This window comes from Antechinus flavipes, chromosome 3 (assembly GCF_016432865.1).
Source record: "Antechinus flavipes isolate AdamAnt ecotype Samford, QLD, Australia chromosome 3, AdamAnt_v2, whole genome shotgun sequence".
NCBI classification, from domain to species: Eukaryota; Metazoa; Chordata; class Mammalia; order Dasyuromorphia; family Dasyuridae; genus Antechinus; species Antechinus flavipes.
In genome coordinates, this window is record NC_067400.1 from 521,211,477 (window position 1) to 521,232,161 (window position 20,685).

At 40.0% G+C, this 20,685-nt stretch overlaps 1 protein-coding gene and 1 long non-coding RNA gene across 7 annotated transcripts in view; one reads left to right on the plus strand and one right to left on the minus strand.

The window, feature by feature from the left end:
- Positions 1-802: 802 nt before the first annotated feature.
- Positions 803-4,144, minus strand: LOC127558067 (uncharacterized). 6 transcript variants are annotated; one of them, XR_007952713.1, is made up of 5 exons: positions 3,768-4,144; positions 3,540-3,630; positions 3,335-3,472; positions 1,232-1,507; positions 803-1,163 (listed from the first exon to the last, which is right to left on the minus strand). It is a non-coding gene; the product is annotated as an uncharacterized LOC127558067 (long non-coding RNA). The 6 variants fall into 6 exon arrangements; XR_007952716.1 differs by having other exon boundaries at positions 1,370-1,507; positions 3,699-4,144; XR_007952712.1 differs by having other exon boundaries at positions 1,301-1,507; positions 3,699-4,144.
- Positions 4,145-4,896: 752 nt separating this feature from the next.
- The window catches only part of RAB6A (RAB6A, member RAS oncogene family), a 114,022-nt gene continuing 98,233 nt past the window's right edge, over positions 4,897-20,685 (plus strand). The window contains exon 1 of the mRNA XM_051987146.1: positions 4,897-4,914. The gene's annotated coding sequence lies outside the window, so the exon portion shown is untranslated. The remainder of the gene's footprint in view (positions 4,915-20,685) is intronic.

Sequence of the window (20,685 nt, forward strand, 5' to 3'; positions counted from 1 at the left end):
CTGACCCCTCCATTTCTCCAAAACGAGATGGTTGGGTTTGATGGTTTTTAAGGCCCTGTAACATCCTTTGTTCTTGTTGCTCTAACAAAGGGGGAATACAGTAAAGTAGAAATAATGCTGTGTTTAGAGTCTGGAGACCAGAGGCCAGACCCTAGCCTGACAAATAGAGATTCATAAATTTCTCAGTGTGTGGCCTGGAGTAAATCACTTAAGTCACTCAAGAGACTCAGTTTCATCATTTCTAAACAGAGGACAACTGGGAAAGAGAGGCAGTTTGCCAAAACCAGGAAGACCTGCCTCTGGCATGCACCCGCTGCGTGTGAATGGACAAACCATTTAACTTCTCAGTGAACTAGGCAATCTTTTAGGATTGTAAATTGCAGAGAAGGCAGCAACCAGTTTGATTAAGGGGCTTTCCTCCTCTGGGGAGCTTAAATCAGGAATAACACTACCTCATGACTGTTGTATATAAATGTGAGCTATTATAGTATTCTAAGATCCCTGCCAGCTCTGAAAGTCCATGTCCTAAAGTTTCCCTAGTTCTAGGATCCTCCTTGGTTCTATGTTTTAAGGCTCCTCTCAGTGCTAACATTCTGTGTTCCACAGATCCTCCAAACTTTAACAATGTCTTCAAAGGTTCTGACTAGTTGTGATATTTTGTTTTAAGGTTCCTTCTTGCCCTTCCATTTCATGTTCTACTTCTCCCAATTCCAGTATCCTCCTGTGTTTCACGTTCTAAGGCCCTCCTGTGATACTATTCTCAGGCTCTACCTGCTGTGGCATTCCAAGTTCTCTTCCCAGTTCTAGCATTCTCCTGTGACCTGGGATCCCTTCCAGTTCTTACGTGTTATGTTCTAGTTCTCTTCCCAGTTCTAGCATTCTCCTGTGACCTGGGATCCCTTCCAGTTCTTACGTGTTATGTTCTAGTTCTCTTCCCAGTTCTAGCATTCTCCTGTGACCTGGGATCCCTTCCAGTCCTTACGTGTTATGTTCTAGTTCTCTTCCCAGTTCTAGCATTCCCTGTGACCTGGGATCCCTTCCAGTTCTTACGTGTTATGTTCTAGTTCTCTTCCCAGTTCTAGCATTCCCTGTGCCCTGGGATCCCTTCCAGTCCTTACCTGTTATGTTCTAGTTCTCTTCCCAGTTCTAGCATTCCCTGTGACCTGGGATCCCTTCCAGTTCTTACGTGTTATGTTCTAGTTCTCTTCCAGTTCTAGCATTCTCCTGTGACCTGGGATCCCTTCCAGTTCTTACGTGTTATGTTCTAGTTCTCTTCCCAGTTCTAGCATTCTCCTGTGACCTGGGATCCCTTCCAGTTCTTACGTGTTATGTTCTAGTTCTCTTCCCAGTTCTAGCATTCTCCTGTGACCTGGGATCCCTTCCAGTTCTTACGTGTTATGTTCTAGTTCTCTTCCCAGTTCTAGCATTCTCCTGTGACCTGGGATCCCTTCCAGTTCTTACGTGTTATGTTCTAGTTCTCTTCCCAGTTCTAGCATTCTCCTGTGACCTGGGATCCCTTCCAGTTCTTACGTGTTATGTTCTACTAACTTTAGCTGTGTGACCTGGTCAAATCACTTTAAAAGAGTCAAAGACAGAAAGAGACAAAGAGAGAAAGAGAGAGTGAGCATTTATCAACAGGCACTGTGCTAATAGCTGGACATACAAATGCAAGCAAAAAGAGTCCTTACCCTGAAAGACCATATATAGCAGGAAGCTGGGCGACAGGGGTGAGCTGTGACAGGGTAAGAATATATCCATGAGGGCAAGACCATTCGTGAGGTAAAATTCCAAAGACTGAGGGAAAGAAGAGAGGAGTGAACTGAGCATGGACTGCCTGCCTCATGCCTTAGAGACTTCAGTATTGAGTTCAACCCCATTATTTTACAAAGCAGGAAAATGAGGCTTAAAACAGGGGAAGTGAATTGCTCATGAACACAAAACTGAAAAGAGACAATTTTTTCAAACTTAAAACTCAGTTTTTCTGACTCCTCCATGAAGTTTCCTCCCATAGTATCAGGTTGTTCTTCTACACCATGATTTAAATGAAGTAGGACTAAATGACATCCAAATTGTCTTTTAATTCTTACACTCTATATTTTAGGATACTAACACTGTATGTTCTTTTTGTAATATTCTGTGTCCTAGTACCTAGCTCTCTGTTCTAATTCTAATCAGTAACACTCTGGGCTGTCACAAATCCAGGGGATTGTGAATCGTTGATTATTCCTGGACAACTGAGCAGATCAAATGAGAAGTGGCCAAAAGAGACTCAGACACAAAGATGTCCAAAGATGGCCTTCTTTCTATGGAAAAATTCTAATTTCCCCCAGCACCTTATCTTCTGGCTATAGCTGTGTTTAATCCTAAGGCTGGACCTTCATATAAGGGGAAAAAAAAAATGAGGGACAAAGAGGAACTGAATAGTATGGCAGAGGAATTGGGGGCTTGGAATCCAGAGAGCTGGATTGTTACAAATTTCATTGTTGTCACCTTAGGAAAGACCTTTAACATCCTGACCCCTCCATTTCTCCAAAACGAGATGGTTGGGTTTGATGGTTTTTAAGGCCCTGTAACATCCTTTGTTCTTGCTGCTCTAACAAAGGGGGAATACAGTAAAGTAGAAATAATGCTGTGTTTAGAGTCTGGAGACCAGAGGCCAGACCCTAGCCTGACAAATAGAGATTCATAAATTTCTCAGTGTGTGGCCTGGAGTAAATCACTTAAGTCACTCAAGAGACTCAGTTTCATCATTTCTAAACAGAGGACAACTGGGAAAGAGAGGCAGTTTGCCAAAACCAGGAAGACCTGCCTCTGGCATGCACCCGCTGTGTGTGAATGGACAAACCATTTAACTTCTCAGTGAACTAGGCAATCTTTTAGGATTGTAAATTGCAGAGAAGGCAGCAACCAGTTTGATTAAGGGGCTTTCCTCCTCTGGGGAGCTTAAATCAGGAATAACACTACCTCATGACTGTTGTATATAAATGTGAGCTATTATAGTATTCTAAGATCCCTGCCAGCTCTGAAAGTCCATATCCTAAAGTTTCCCTAGTTCTAGGATCCTCCTTGGTTCTATGTTTTAAGGCTCCTCTCAGTGCTAACATTCTGTGTTCCACAGATCCTCCAAACTTTAACAATGTCTTCAAAGGTTCTGACTAGTTGTGATATTTTGTTTTAAGGTTCCTTCTTGCCGTTCCATTTCATGTTCTACTTCTCCCAATTCCAGTATCCTCCTGTGTTTCACGTTCTAAGCCCCTCCTGTGATACTATTCTCAGGCTCCTACCTGCTGTGGCATTCCAAGTTCTCTTCCCAGTTCTAGCATTCTCCTGTGACCTGGGATCCCTTCCAGTTCTTACGTGTTATGTTCTAGTTCTCTTCCCAGTTCTAGCATTCTCCTGTGACCTGGGATCCCTTCCAGTTCTTACGTGTTATGTTCTAGTTCTCTTCCCAGTTCTAGCATTCTCCTGTGACCTGGGATCCCTTCCAGTCCTTACGTGTTATGTTCTAGTTCTCTTCCCAGTTCTAGCATTCCTGTGACCTGGGATCCCTTCCAGTTCTTACGTGTTATGTTCTAGTTCTCTTCCCAGTTCTAGCATTCCCTGTGCCCTGGGATCCCTTCCAGTCCTTACCTGTTATGTTCTAGTTCTCTTCCCAGTTCTAGCATTCCCTGTGCCCTGGGATCCCTTCCAGTTCTTACGTGTTATGTTCTAGTTCTCTTCCCAGTTCTAGCATTCTCCTGTGACCTGGGATCCCTTCCAGTTCTTACGTGTTATGTTCTAGTTCTCTTCCCAGTTCTAGCATTCCCTGTGCCCTGGGATCCCTTCCAGTTCTTACGTGTTATGTTCTGGGTCTCCCCCACTTCCAGCCTTTTCCCCCATTCCACATCCTAAGGTCCCTCCCGGCGGGGACATCCTCTGCTTCCTTTTCCTAAGAGCCGGAGCACTGATCTCTGGAAGAAGTGGCCCGGACAGCCCCAGGGAAAGGCTGGGCCAGGACTCGCAAGGTCCACCACTGTCCGGCTCCAGATGTGCTCAGTACTTCCAGCAGCGCGAAGGACAAGGAGCTCACGGAGCCCGGCAGAGGGCGCGGGCCGGGGTGGGGACCCCAGCCACGCGGGAGACTCCCTTTGGCCTCCGCCCCGGAAACGCTGACGAGGGCCACTCTGCGGGTAGAGTCCAGGCCAGCAGGCTGAGACGGGAGCGGATGACGTGGCACCGCACCGCACAGCTCGACCTGGCGCAGCGCCTTTCTTCTTTAGCATTCCCGGCGCCACGCCCCTTCTCTCTTCTGATTGGTCCACACGCCGGTCCTAGGTATCTTCCTTTCTCGTGAGGTTAAGGAACCGTTCCTCTCGCCTCAGCCCCGGGGAGCCGCCATATTGTGTGTGGCATGGGAAAGGGGCGGTGCTAACACCCAGCCTATTTCTGAGCTAACGAGCTGGAGGAACCCAGAGGATGGAGAACTCAAATGGGAACGTTTCGTTATGTCTCTGAAATTGTTCCTCGTGTTTGTGGTTGGGGAATATATTTCTCCAGCGCTTTAAGAGTTACAAAACACCTTCCACCCAACAACCCCAGAGGGAGATGGTGCAAGGATTATAAGCTTCATTTAGGAATGGGGAAGTCGAGCCTTACCCAGTCAGGCAATAAACGTTTATTAAGTGTCTACTCTGTGCCAGGTTCTGCGCTAAGCGTTAAAAGAGAGGGAAATGATAGCTCCCACGCTGGAAGAGCTCCCAGACTGGTGTGGGGGAGGGCAGAGGCGGCGTGCAAACGACTATGTGCCAGTAAGCCATCCACAGGATAAATCGGTCATCAACAGAGAGGAGGCACGAACGTCTGTCGCTCAATAAACATTTACGAGATCCTTCTATGTACCAGGCACTGTGCTAAGTGCTGAGGATACAAAAAGAGGTAAAAAACAGCCTTTGTCCTCGAGAAGCTCTCACTTGAACCGGGGAAACAAGTCAACAATACAAATTAGCATTAAGGAGAATCGGGAAAAACGTCTATAACCTGGAATTTTAGTTTAGTTTCTTTGAAAAGAAACCAGTGAGGTCAGTAGGAGAAGATGAGGAGGAAGAACATGAGGAACAGTCAGGGAAAATGCCCTGAGCTGGAAAATTGAGAGTCTTTCTTGTGTGAGGAACAACAAGGACAGTGTGACTGGGATTTAGGCTTATGGAAAGACCAGGGGGAAGGGGTTTTGGTAAAAGTGTAGGAAGAGTGGTATGTGGTTGTGAATGCCAGAGGATTTTATATTTCATTTTAGAATTAATAGGGAGCCACTGGAATTTACTGAGTACAAGTCGGACCTGTGCTTCAGGAATATTGCTGTGATAGCTGAATAGAATGGAGAGACGAACTAAGGGAAACCTTTGCAGTAGTTTGAGGGTATTTAAGGAATTGTACAAGGGTGGTGGTGATTTCTTTCTTTCTTTTTTTAATAACTTTTTATTGACAGAACCCATACCAGGATAATTTTTTACAGCATTATCTCTTGCACTCACTTCTGTTCCGATTTTTCTCCTTCCTTCCCTCCATTCCCTCCCCCAGATGGCAAGCAGTCTTATACATGTTAAATAGGTTACAGTATATCCTAGATACAATATATGTGTGCAGAACCGAACAGTTCTCTTATTGCACAGGGAGAATTGGATTCAGAAGGTATAAATAACCCGGGAAGAAAAACAAAAATGCAGATAGTTTACATTTGTTTCCCAGTGTTCTTTCTTTGGGTGTAGCTGCTTCTGTCCATCCTTGATCAATTGAAACTGAATTAGCTCTCCTTATTTAAGAGATCCACTTCCATCAGAATACATCCTCATATAGTATCGTTGTTGAGGTATATAATGATCTCCTGGTTCTGCTCATTTCACTCAGCATCAGTTCATGTAAGTCTCGCCAGTCCTCTCTGTATTCATCCTGCTGGTCATTTCTTACAGAATAATATTCCATAACATTCATATACCACAATTTACCCAACCATTCTCCAATTGATGGGCATCCTTTCATTTTCCAGTTTCTAGCCACTACAAACAGAGATGCCACAAACATTTTGGCACATACAGGTCCCTTTCCCTTCTTTAGTATCTCTTTGAGGTATAAGCCCAGTAGAAACACTGCTGGATCAAAGGGTATGCACAGTTTGATAACTTTTTGAGCACAGTTCCAAATTGCTCTCCAGAATGTCTGGATGTGTTCACAATCCACAACAATGTATTAGTGTCCCTGTTTCCCACATCCCCTCCAACATTCATCATTATTTTTCCCTGTCATTCTAGCCAATTGGACAGGTGTGTAGTGGTATCTCAGAGTTGCCTTAATTTGCATTTCTCTGATTAATAATGATTTGGAGCATATTTTCATATGTCTATAAATAGTTTTAATTTCTTGGTGGTGGTTTCTAAGGAGAGATGGAGATATGTGGAGGAGAAGTTGTAAACGTGAAATCAAGAAGCTTCAGTGCAACAGCTTGGATAATGTTGGAGGAGTAATGGATGACAATTATATTGTAAGTTTGTCAACTGGGAGGATAGTGGTATCCTTGTCAATAATAGGGAAATTTGGAAAGGTTAAGAGTTTGGGAGGAAAGATAATAAGTTCAGTTTTGGACATGTTGAATTTAAGTTGTATTAAATATTGAGATGTCCAATAATGAATTAGAGACGGGAGATTGACAGTCAAGAAAGAGGTTAAGGCTAGATAAGTACATCTGAGAATCATCAGCATGGAGAAAATAACTTAATCTGTGGAAAATGATATCACCAAGTTAAATAGTGTAAGAAAGAAGAAAAGAGGGTCAGAAACAGTGGAACACTTTTGATTAATTAGAAGGCATGACCCAAATGAAGATCCAGTAAAGGAGACTGAGGAGTAGCCAAAAAATTGGAGCAGAATTAGGAGAGAGTAGTGTCCTGAAAACTTTGAGAGTATGTAGAAGAGGTTTATTGACGGTGTCAGAGGCTACAAAAAGTTCAAGAAGGTATGAGGATTCAGAAAGAGACATTCAATTTGGCAGTAAAAAGAGCATTAACTTTAGAAAGAGCATTTCAGCTGAATGAAGTCAGAAAAAAATTAAAGGAAAGGAAGTGGGAGCTCATTTTGTAGAAGGCCTCCTCAACGAGGTTAGCCTCAAAAAGGGAAGAGTGATATTGGAGGTTAGCTAGCTGTGATAGATGGATCGTGAAGATTTTTGAGAATGGGTAAGTCATGGGCATGTTTGCAAGCAGGGAAGCAGCCAGTAGACAAGGAGGGATTAAAAATGAGAGGGAGAAGATGGCAGAATAAAGGCAAGAATTCACTGAGGTCTCCCAAATTCCTTTTCAAATTACTTTAAGATAACACCTCAAATTGAATTCTGGATTAGTACAGACAATAAAAATTGAGGTGAAACAATTTTCCAGCCCAAGACAACTTGGCAGGAAAGGTATCTATCCCAACTAGGGTAGAGTGCAGTGCTAACTGCAGGCTTTGCAGCTTGCTTCTCAGTTCATGGATTGTAACAAGGTTGGACAACTGGTCAGAAAGAGATTTCAGAGAACTTTTTACTGGTGTTGGGTTCAGGACTCTGTTGTATTACTGACACACAGTTCTGCATGACAGTTAAGGGCCAAGAGGAGCAGCCACTAGGGAGCAGGGGCCCTGGTAACAGTTCTAGGCCAGAGAAGAATGCTTGTAGTCACTCCTAAGGGAATGAGTTTGGAGTTTTAAAGCAGGGGAAGAAGTAGAATGGTAACAGACTGTGATTACATAAATGAAATGAGGAGTCATTGATGGAATCAAAATGCAAACCTTTCCTAGGTCAAGATGCTTTCAACATGTTTACCTTTAGCTTTTGCCTGCAGAAATAGAAAGGTCATGAATAAATCCCTCTTGTATAGTACTTTAAAATATTTTACTTACAAGTATCTATAGAATGTGGTAGAATAAGCTCTGATAGCATCCAGAAGCAGAAGATCTTTGTTCAAATTTCACCCTTTCCTTTTAAGTCCTGAATTTGGGGCAAATGTTTAATGTTTCTGGGCTTCAGTTTTCTTATCTGCAAAATGTGTTATTGGACTAGGTCAATTTAAAGATTTCTTGGAGTTTGATGTTCTGCAAAAAGAATCCTGGCCCACTCTCATTATTTTCCTACTCTAGCTTTTGACTTGATTAGGATCACAAATTTGCTTCTATCTTCTTCCTCCACTTCCCCTTTTTATGAGCTTTCTGATTCTGGAATTTAGTACTACAAAAACATTGGTTTACCTGCAGTAGGGTATTGTAATGTTTGGTCCTTGATGTGGCACACCTATTTCTCTGCCATCATTTCTATTTGCTTTTTACTTTCACCCATTTTTTTCTTCTGTACTTTGAGAAGAAATCTATTAATGGTCTCTTTGTTGTTTTTGTGTTGTCCTTGGTTGCTGTATTTATTTATCTTTCTTCTATTTCTGTTGTCTAGTGGGATTTGAAAAGCAAATAGTTTGTTCAAAATATGGTTTTCTCTCTAGGAATGCTTTGAAAGACATTCTTAATTTCTCTCTCTCTCTTTCTCTCTCCCTCCCTCCTTTCCTCATCCTCTCTCCCTCTCTCCTTCTCTCCCTATTTCTCTCCTTCCCTCCTTGTTTCCCTCCCTCTCTCCTTGTTTCCCTCTCTCTCTCTCTCTCTCTCTCTCTCTCTGACACAAATACACAGACACAAACACACTTTCCCTCCTTCTCCCTCCCTTTCTCTTCCTCTTTTATGAATGATTAGTCTCAGGTTTTCAGAGTGTGTCACCTTGGATTTCATCTTGAGTTCCCTTAGATCCCTTGGAACACATTATTCCATTCCTTCTTGTGGTTTCTTGTGGGTGCAGAAAAATAATCTTGTGTTACTTGAATTTCTTTTTCTTTTGTGTTTGAAGGTCTTTTTCCTTGTTACTTGCAGGGTTTTTTCCATTGAAATGTTAAATTTAGCCATTATATATCTTGGAGTTTGGAGCACAGGGTTTTGTTTGTTTGTTGTTTCTGGAGGTAATTTGTGGATTCTCTCTATTGGCATTTTGTTTTCTATATTGAGAAGTTAGATGGAGTGTTCTTATGTTGTTTCTTATATTATTCAGAAACCTATAATTTTTCAGTCTCTATACATCCTTGTGTTAGAGATCATTGTGCTTGTACAAAGGTCATCTTTTTGTTTTTAAATGTTATTATTTTTGCTTCTCATATTCCGATTGTCCTTCACTTCTGTTTATCTACCTTCCATCCCTTTACATACTCTCCCCTCCCCCTGTTTTACTCTATAGATTAATTTTTAAAATTCTGCTACAAAGGCTGTAAATTATACTTTAATAATTCTTATTGTGACGGCTAAAAAGTTATAGGTTTAGTAGTAAGAACTTACATAATAGCTTGAAGGATGTGTGTGAGAAGTTGCTTCTGAGGGGGTCCAACTTAAGAGTTTAAGTTGATGTATAACTCTTGGAAAGACTGCTTCATGAAGATTAATTGATATTTAACTTGGAGAAGAGTTGGGAGGAGAACTCATGATACCCATTTGAAAGTATTTTAAGGGCTGGTCACATAGAAACAGATTTGTTCGATTTTACTCCAGAGAATAGAACTCAATAGGATGAAGTTGCAGATTCACATTGAGGCTTGATATAAGGTAAAATATTCTATCAACTAAAGCTATTTGAAAGTGTAGCAGACTGACTTGAAAGGTAACACGTCTTCACTTGATAAAGGTTTTCACATGAATACCAAACGACTACTTGAAGGGTAGATATTGTAGACAGTACTGCCTCTCAGATAAAGGTTGTATTATATGGTATCTGAGGTCCTTTACATATCTCTTAGTCTATGGTTTTGAGAATGGAATTGAATTAAATCTGTTCACATTTCAGAATTGGTATACGTTTTTCCTTTCTCTGTTGATATTGAAATTCAACTCCTTAAAGCTTTCTCCCTCCCTGAAATGGTCTGTCCTGTCAAGCACTTGAGCAGTAACTACTATGTATACAATCCATTTAAATATTTTTATTTATTTCATTAAATATTTCCCAATTGCGTTAAAAAATTTAACATTCATCTTTTAAAATTTTGAGCTCCAAATTCTCTTTCTCTCCTGCTCCTCCCATCTCTCCCCTATATGTTGAGAAAGCAAGCAATATGATATCAATTATACTCTGCAATTAATTTGCCTATTATGTGCTTACTTCCTTGTGACACTGCTGCAGCTATTCTCTGCCCTTGGAATTTTGTAGTATTGATCATTGTAATTTGTGTAACATAATCTCATTTGATCTTCACAACTACCCTGTGATAAAAGTGTTGCTGGTACTATTATCCTCATTTTACAGATGAGGAAAATGAGGTTCAGTAAAGTTTAATGACTTGCCTAAGATCAAAAGCAGAGCCAGGGAGGCAGCTAGGTGGAGCAGTGGATAAAAGCACTAACCCTGAAGTCAGGAGGACCTGAGTTCAAATCTGACCTCAGACACAACACTTCCTAATGTGACCCTGGGTAAATCATATAACCCCAAATGCCTCAGCAAAAAAAAAAAAAAAAAAAAAAAAAAAAAGCAGAGCCAGGCCTCCAACTATGGTTTTCTCTCTATAAACTTCTTAAAACTTCTTAAAATTATTCTCCTTTATACCCTTCAGAACAGATAGCACATGATTTTCCCCATATTAAGTGATCAGTACACTTACTTGACTGCCATTTTGATGACTATGAGCTCTCACTGTAATGAGGTTTATATCCCCTGGATTCCTGGTGGTGATGAGGTTAGTCACAATAAGAAAGTTGTTAAAATCCCCTTTTGGTTGGCTGCAGGTTTAAAGTGAAAGAATTCACTTATCCCAAATTATTGATGGCAAAAATGAAAGTTTATTGTTGGATAGAAACCAGTTTGCTAAGAGACTAACTTCATAGTGACAAAGTCCTATTAGAGAATTGGAGTTTGGCACTGAGAAGAGAATGCCTTCTCAGCGGTTGGGATCCTAGCAGCTGAGCAAACTACTTTCAGGCTCTGCAAGGTAAATGGAGATTGGCACTGAAAAGAGAATGCCTTCTCAGTGGGCAGAGGGTCCTCAAAGGCAACTATGCCAAGGAAAGGACCCTTGGCCTGGCATGATTCTACTTTGGGCTTATACAAAAAGTTTAGAAACTGCCCTTTAAAAGGAGTCTTGAGGCTTCAGGAAGCCAAGGTCCCCAGACTAAGATGTTTATCAGTAACCCTGATCTCCAATTGGAATTAACAATACTGCAAAGGGGTGCTTTTTGACCAGGATTTCTAATTGAATCAAAGGGTCTGGCATCCCAAAAGATAACTTATCTGGGGGCAATGTGCCTTCCCCATGAAGGGATAAGACTCCAAAAGGGATCCCGGATCAAAAAGGAATGCAGTTTTATCAGAGTGATAATCTTAAAGGGAACACAGCTTCAGTAAAGGGAACACCGTTTAACACAGCTTCAGTAAAGGGAATAGTTTCTCTCCCCCTTCAACTGCACATGTAATGGTAGCAAGCACTGGGTAGGGGAAGTTCTTTCCTTAATACAGGTATTGAGTAGAGCATTCCCCCCCTTAATGTTGGAGGGGGTCTTTTAGAAAATTAGAAATTTAGGGCTATGAACTGGGAAGGGCTATATTTGGGTTTGCACAATGTTTATTTTACCTTCTAAAATATAATTAAACCAAGCTCAGCCCATGAAGAATTCTAGTAAAATTTTAGGTCTGGTTATTAAAAATTTGATATACATGCATTTATGAAAGAATCTAGTGATCACCAAAATCTAACACAAGCTTACAAAGAACAAGTCAAGTTGGTGTTAGGAAAAATACTTGCATGGAGATGGGATGAAGGAGTATGGAGGGAAATAAATCCATGTATTATCATCAAAAAGGCCAAGCACCAGGCAATTAGGGAAAATGTCAGCTAGGAGTAGCTAGGTGGCATAGTGGGTAGAGCACTGGACCTGACTCAAAATCAAATGTGGCCTTGGATATTTACTAGCTGTGTGATTCTGGGAAAGTCATTTAACTTGTTTACCTCAGTTTCCTGATCTGTAAAATGGTTAATAATAGTTTTGTACAATGACTAGCACATAGTAGCTACTATACAAACATTAGCAATGATGATGATGATATTGATAAGGAATGGGATAATGTTAGTAAAAGGTGGATGAGTATTAGTAAAAGAATAGATGAGTGTGCAGACATAGCTGTATTATACAAATAGCACAGCTAGGACCATTCCTAGCTTCCCTATGATATATTTAATTAATTAAAGGAAAACCTAGAAACAAAAGACAAATTTAGTGGAGGTCATCTGTTGATAAGAAAGTACTTGTTTTACCATAATCAGGAAGACAGGGCGATTAATCTCACCAGCAATAAGGAATTAATTTGGCCAAATAGCCCTAAAGAAACCACTAGTCTCTGTGTCTCTCTCTCTCTCTGTCTCTGTCTCTGTCTCTCTCTCTCTGTGTCCCTCTCTTTCTCTCTTTTTCTTTCTCTCTCTCTTTCTCTCTCTCTCTCTCTCTCTCATACTCTAAAACTGCCTGTAGAATTAACATAAAAGTAGGGAGAGTCTAAGCCTTTGAACTGGGGTTTATTAGGTAAAGACACAACTGAGTGTTCTAGAATGAAAGGAAACTATTGTGCTGTATAAAACAGTGTAGTTTGCTAAGTTCAGGTGTCCTGGGTGGGTCATCACCTTATGAACCCTTCTTTATGATTTTGAGACACTTGGGTCAAAGATCATGGCACATGAAGATAGGAGATGGCAGAGAGGATGCTGTCAAAGAGCCTTGACTTTGATGGGCATTATTTTCTTGCAATCTGAATGTTAGACACTTTGTATGGGTAAAATTGCATTAAGGGCTTGGAACTAACAGATTTCTTCCACATTTTTTCAGTCTTACATATTTTATTATATATTTTTCTTTTTTTTGCAAGACAGTCTGGGTTAAGTGACTTGCCCAAGGTCACATGCCTAATAAGGGTCAAATATCTTGAGGCTGGATTTGAACTCAGGTCCTTCTGACTCCATTCTATTTCAAATTTTAGTGAATCTCATGGATACAGGGACTTCTTCTAGCAATGCAAGATGCAGTACATCCATGTCTTCTCATCTTGTTTGTTCTTATCCATATCCTTCTATCACTTCTCCATAAAGGTCCAGCCAGCATTTTGGGAACCTTATTTAGATCTTTTAATATTGTACATGGATACCAGCACAACATGTGGGCTTTATAGCTATTTTCTCATTATATACACCTTTTGTCACTCATCTCTTCTATGATATTTTTTAATGCCACTTCTTGAGGGAAAGTCATCCTTGGTAATCTCTGTATTGTAGCACAACTACACATCCATCTCTATTGCTGCACACAGCAGTTTTAATCTTTGTAACACAGTTTTAATAATATTATTCCTCTGCTCAATCAGTCAATCTAGAGGCATTTAATTAGTGCCCAGTATCGAGGTGCTTTGCTAAGTACTGGGTATACATAAATCTTCAGAGGTTCAGAATTATCTATAGGATAAAATTCAAACCCCTCATCTTGAGATTCGAGACTCTCCCCCAAGGAGAAGCAGTACTTTGATCAGTGTAAGACTGTAATCTCTTTGAGAACAGGAACTATCTTGTATTTCCTTAATTTTACTTTTTATAATTCTCAGTCTCATGTCATATAGGTAGCAATCAAGATCATGATTATTGTTATTCTTTCATTCTTAGCATTTAGCACTTGAAGGAGAATTGGATTGAGTCTACAAGCTGGCCTCTGGGAATACAAAAGGAGCTAAGACACTGTCCCTGAACTCAAAGAAGCAGCAATGTATTAGTTACAAGACATGTATTGATTAATACAGAAACAAAATGGTATAAGTGGCCAAGTAAGTGTTGCTGATGATAATTGAGTGCTATAGAAACAAGAGAGAAGAAATCAATGTGGTTTGTCGCTGGGGAAGCTTCTTGGAGATCATCTCTCCTAGTCCCCATGTTTTATAAGGCCCTCAGAGGTTAATGGAGTTGTCCAGTCACAGAGCTAGGGCCTGATTCCCACTCTCCTGACTCCTACATCAATCCTGCCTCCATTATACTGTAATTAACAGTGACTTTGATGAGAAGAGTCGACATTATAACCCAGGTAGCTTGTTCTAACAGTATGATCTGATTGGATAAGATGAACTGGAAGATGCTCAGCTTGCAATTACCTAGGCTGCTCTCCCCAACATAGTTCACAGTGCTTAGCTTTCATTACCTTCCCTGGGAGAAATGTACTAACACTTTCTTGTCCATGTTGCAATTTAATTCTAAGTGATGAAATAAGAACATTACAGAAATATTAAAATGTGTAATTTACTTTGTATAGCTGGTTGAATCCCCATCTCATGGAACAGTTTTGCTCTCTCAGAGCATTTCCCAATATTTCCTAGATTTAAAGTCTTAATATGCTATAATCACATAATAAATCATATTTAGACTAAACACTACTATAAGGATTCTAGTACCACAATTATCTCCTTCTCCAAATGCTTCTTTCAGCTTCTTCCCATATTTTTGAGTGCAGACTAAGGAATATTTCTGGAGAGTGTATATAGTAGTATAAGTAATTCCTAAGATGAAGAAAGGCAGGAATTCTCATTTCTTTACCCTTCTCAGGCTACTAATTAAAAAAAAAAAGTAGTATAGAGGAAATTCCTTGAGTTTTACCATTTACAGAAATTCTAGGAATGGTAATCCTTATTAGCTCTGAATGAATCTGATGTGTTTTCTGTTGCTTTCAAAAGCATTTCCCAGGTCACTTCCCCCTGGTCACCTTGCTGTTCATGGCCTGAGTGCTTTGGTCTCTGCCTCTGGGGCTGACATTTCAGAGGAGGATCCTGTGTGAGATTGGCAGAAGGCACCCAAAAGGCAGCATTTAAAAAGTACAAAATGTCTCTGTATTCTATCTTGTGACTTCAGCCCCCATCCAAAATAGCTTGAAGTTTATCTCAACCCCAGAGGAGTAGGGAGGAGTGATTCCTCTCTCCTGTCAGAATCATCTGAAACTGCTTTGCTGGTTTCTGTGAATCACTTCCATAGGCCCAGAAATGGGAAACAATTCAAAGATAAAAGGACCAGAAGAAGCACTGGGTGAGACAGGCCGGATAAACAAAAATGATAGTTATGGAAGAGGTGAAGAGAAGACAGAGGCTAAAGTTGGAATTCTACAATTTGTAGACAATGTGAAATTAAAATTCTACATGAATCTACTGATTGATTGGTTGCATGAGTGAAGGAGAGAAAGTCAAAAATCTTGTTAGCCTTGTTTGTAAATTAGTTGAAAAATCACCACCTAAGTTCAGGCCCTCCTTACTCACATGAATGAATGCAATAAGCATCTAATTGGTCTGCCTACTTCAACCTCTCTCCTCTCCATTTTTCACAAAGCTGCCAAAATAATATTCCTCAAGCCACGGGTCTTGACTGTCTCACTGTCTCACTGTCCTGCTCAAGAATTTTCACTGGATACCCATTACCTCTAGGATTAAATACAAATTCCTCTGCTTGACATTTTAAACTCTTAGTGATTTTGCACCAGCCTACCTTTCCAGGCATATTTCATATTATTTCCTCCCACATACTCTGTTGTTCAGTCATTTTTCAATCATATCTGACTCTCTGTGAACCCATTTGGGGTTTACTTGGCAGAGCTACTGGAGTAGCTTCTCCATTTCCTTCTCCAGCTCATTTTACAGGTGAGAAAACCAAGGCAAGCCCAGAATCACACAGCTAGTGAGTATTTGAGGCTAGATTTAAACTCACAAAGATGCACAGAAATCTATCCACTGAGCAATGTAGCTGTTCTCCATCTATTTCCCCTCCCTCATTCTATATCCAGAAACAGAGATGCAGTGATATGTACTTCTGTAGGGAACAATACTAACATTAAGCAAGTATTTGTTAGTCTTTGTAATGTTCTTCTCTTAAATATAATGTTCTCTGGGAGCAGGTTTCTTGAGGGGCTTCTGGGAGTGGCCTTTGTTTCAGTTCAAAGTAATAATCACCTCAAATGCAGCCAGGGAGTTAAAGTCCAGATCCTTTATTATCTCTTCCAAAATAGCCCAGTTAGCTTTCTTAGAGGCCTATCTTTCTCCTTGGTTCCAAGAGCTCTTGCCCCTACTTCTTTGTCTCTTCCAGCTTTAGCCTCTAGCCAGCACAAAAGTGGAAGATGGAATGAATCTGACTCCACCTCCGAGAGTGGGCTTGTGGGCTTCTGTCTTCTGAATCTCTTGGATTTGTGAATCTCCTTGACTGAATCCTGGCTCTGAATCTCCCAAAGTCCCCAGCCAGCACAAAGGTGAAAGTTGGAATGAATCTGACTCTGTCTCCAAGTGAGTGAGCTTCTGGGCTTCTCCTTATATAATGCTCTCTTAAAGTACTAAGTACATAATCATTGTCTCTATCAATTCCACTGTCTTAGTACCTTGTAAGAATCATAACACGTCTTAGTACATGTCATTCCACCTCTCATTTCTCTGTCTTTGCACTGACTTTCCCTCATACTTGGAACATTCTTCCTCTTCCCCTCCACCTCTTGGAATTCCTAGTTCCCTTAAAGACTCAAAGTATAGTGTCCTACATGAAGCCTTTCCTGTTTCCTTCTCTCCTTTGCTTATATTTTATATTTATCACTGTTTATGTTATATACTACCTTCCCCTACCACATGGGATGTAAGCTCCTTCAGAGCAAGAATTGTTTTTCTTTTGGTCTCTGCATGTCCTGAACAGTTACTTTTACATAACAGGTGTTTAATAAAGTTTGTTTAATGAATAAAAGTTGCTTGAAGCAGTTATTCTTCCCTTCCAGCTGAAGGATTATGGGCTTCTCTAGCAGAGAAATCTATTTATTTATTGCTTTCAAGAAGCTTACTATATATACAAAGCTTTTTATTTTTAAAACATATGCATAGTTTTCAACATTCTCCCTTGCAAAACTTTGTGTTCCAACTGTTTTTCTTCCTCTTGTCCCCCTCCCCTAAACAGAAGTAATTCTATACATATTTCCACATTTATCCTGCTGCACAAGAAAAATCAGATCAAAAAGGATAAAAAGTGAGAAAGGAAAAAAGCAAGCAAACAAAAATGAAAATACTCTGTTGGACATCTCTTTTCTGGGTGCAGATGGTTCTCTCTATCATAAGACTATTGGAATTGGCCTGAATCACATCTCATTACTGAAAAGAGCAACATGAATCAGGATTGATCATTGTATAATCTCGCCGTTGCTGTGTACAATGTTCTCCTGGTTCTACTCACTTCACTTAGTATCAGTTCATGTAAATCTTTCCAGGCTTTTCTGAAATCATCCTAGCAGAGAAATTTACAGCTTAGAAGACTCACTGTAGAGAACAGAGCCACACAAATGGGTAAGGTACAAGCTTATCTCTATCCTAAGCCAGCTTAAGAAGGATTCAAAGCCTGAAAAAAATGACAAGGAACCCCTTGCCTCAAACAATATGAGCTGCTATATTATTTATAACAAGGACCTGATTTACATGAATGGAACAAAATGGAATGATTAAAAATAGAAGATGTAGATCATTCTGTATTCAAAAATATATACTCATGCAGCTTCTGAATTGATGGCTTTCATCATAGCAAACTCTTTTGTGAAGTTTCACTAACTTCCCCCTTGTCTCTCTGCCTTTGGCTGAAACAGTTTGGAGTCTGGTCCCATCAGTTGAGCCAGATCTAAAAAGACTGAGAGGGAACAGAAGAGAGTTTGGATACTTGGGAACTAGTCATGCAAGTATGGGGGAAACAGCCGTGAATATAGAGTGTTTGGTTGGGGTCATAAGACCTGGATTTGATTCTTGTTAACTTCTGTTAATGTCCTAGTTGAGAGCTTTGTGATGCTGGGACAATTACCCTTTTAATGACTTTTCCAGTTTATTCCCAGAGGCCAAAGTTAGAAATAATGGGTAGAGGTTTCAGAGAACCAGATTTCAGCCCAATTCCCCTAGGATCAAGGCATGAGTAGTACAATGCCTGGCACATAGTAAGTATTTAATACTTATTGAATGACTAACAACTTGTGGGCTCAGGCCAGTAGAAGCTAAAAGGACACACTCAGCAGTCATGCTGTAGGTGTACATTACCTTAGTGGTATCAATGCTATGTAGGAAGTAAGTTTGGAGCTCCCTAAAACAGAGGTGGTTTACTGGTGAATATATCCCTGTTTCCAAATTGAAGTGTTTTGGGGGAAATACTTGTATTTTGTTCTGTTATAGCTTCAAAGAAAATATCTCTTTGTAAATTCTAAGGGGCTAGATGGGACTAAAATTCTAGTCACAGGCCTTTGACAATGGGAGAACACACTTAGTGACTGCCTCAGCCTCTTAGAAGACCCTACAGCCTCAGGAGGAAGGATGTAGCCTGATTAGCTCTGAGGGAGAAGCTTTAGTATTATCCTTATATACATATCCATGTTAATTCTGCTAAAAATGGCTCTTTGGGAGCAGAGTCTGCTCCATTTCTGACATGGTGTCTCCAGGGCCTAGCATAGTTTCTGGCACATAAAAGAATTAAAAACTTAACAAATGTTTGATTGGTTGATTTTTTTTAAGCCTTATTAAAACACTTAGAAATGTGATTGTTGTTAGTAGTAGTAATTTCACCTGAATTTGATGACCTTGTCCATCACTTAGGTGATATGTGGTAGTATAGTGAAGGGAGTGCCAAATTTGGAACCACAATCCTGTCTCTGCCAATTGGTAACTGGATGATCTTGTCTTTAATCTCTCAGGGTTTCATGGAGAAAATGAACCCAATGGACTGGGCAAGTTGCCTTGCCTTTCCAGGCCTCAGTTCCTTTAGCTGTAAAATGATCTCTAAAGTCCCTTCTAATTCTAAATTTATCATCTCTATAAAGATACTTGTTACTAGGACTCTATTAGTAGGTCATTTTATTATTGAGCATTTATCATTTTAATATTTTGCATATTGATTTACCATTATTTTTAGTAGCCTGTCCTTAACAATAATTGTGCAGAAGAGTAAATTAGAAGTATTCTTCATGTTATGGAATTTGAATTACTGCCAAACCTATTTGTCTTAAATATGAAAGCAGTATATTACATTTTTAAATGGATGGTTTTTCTCTCTTCTGCTCTCCTCCAAATTGATTTCCTGCCTCTGGAATAATGAATTCATTCTAGTGAAGCAAACAGGTATATAACAATACATAATCTGATGTATCACATTTCACCTTCAGGAAACCTTCCCTGTCCCCCCATCTCCACCCAATACTCTGAGCTAAAAGTAATATCTTTTATCTGCAGTTTGTACTTTGCTGTTCCATCTTCTGTCATATTTAATTTGTGCATGTTTTATTGGCAGATGACAAACAGAAGTGGAACTATACATAGGTTAATTGGGAAGTTACTTATGGTACAACAATCAAGAAAAGCAATAGGAATACCTCTTCACGTTTAAAAAACAAGACTTAAAATTCAGTGGATGTGTAATGTTGTCTCCAACACTATAAGATATGTACAACTTGCCCATAACTGCATTTTGGAGGGGGGCAAGGCAATTGGGGTTAAGTGACTCGTCTAAGTTTACATAGCTAAGAAGTGTTGTGTCTTAGGTCAGATTTGAACTCAGGTCCTCCTGACTCTAGGGCTGGTACTCTATCCACTGTACCACCTAGCTGCCCCAAATGCATTTTTCAAAATGTCAGAACACTTTGATCTTGATGGCACATAGGTTTCTACTCTGGGATAAGCAGCTTGGAGGTGATGGTCCTTCTTTCTTCTGTCCTAGCCAGACACAAAATGGAATACTTAACTCTATTTGGGAGCTATACTTTCAGAATGACATAAACAAACTGGAGAGGTTCAGAGCAGGATAGTGAAGAACTAGAGACCATGCCATATAGAAATGTTGGAATACCCAGTCTTATTTATTTTGTAAAAGAAAAAATTTAGGAACATAAGCCCTAAATCTCTAAAAGCTACTTCAAAAAATAGAAACTTTAAGTCTTTGAAATACTTCAAGGGAAACAGGGAATAGATTTATTCTTTGTGGCCCTTGGTGACAGAATAGAAGCCTTCAAAGGTAGAGTTCCCTTTTATTGGAAGATCTCAAGAAAAAGCTGGAAATCCCCTTAGAGAGATTATAGACAAGATTCTTGTTCAGGTATGGGTTGGATTGGCTGGGCCCTGAAGCTTCTTCCTACTCTCCATTCTGTGATTCTGTTACAGCAAGGGTTCATATACTATACATAGGACAGTAAACACACAGATGGCAATAGTCTATGCTTTGTCAACTCCATGAGGTCAAGGACCATGCTATTTATTTTTGTACCCCTAGTAGCATGTGCTGGCATGGCACTTCATATAGTATTTACTGAGTAAATACTTGTTGGAAGCCTAAATATTTCTGAGCTAAGGCTTTGGGTGGCTTTCAAAGTACAAGATTGGGTGGAGATTAGTGGGAATGGAGGGGAGGTAGTACTTAACAAATTCAAAAAAACTTAAATAAGCATTTACCACATGCAAGACAAGACAATCCCTGCTCTCAAAGCTATTTCAATATCTTAGGTAAATGGACAACCATGAAAATTATTGTGATCCAAAAGGTTTGGTGAGACAGGAGATTGTTTTAAAAATAAAAGCACAGAAATGAAAGGACAATCGATAATAGTTTAGAAAAGCCACTG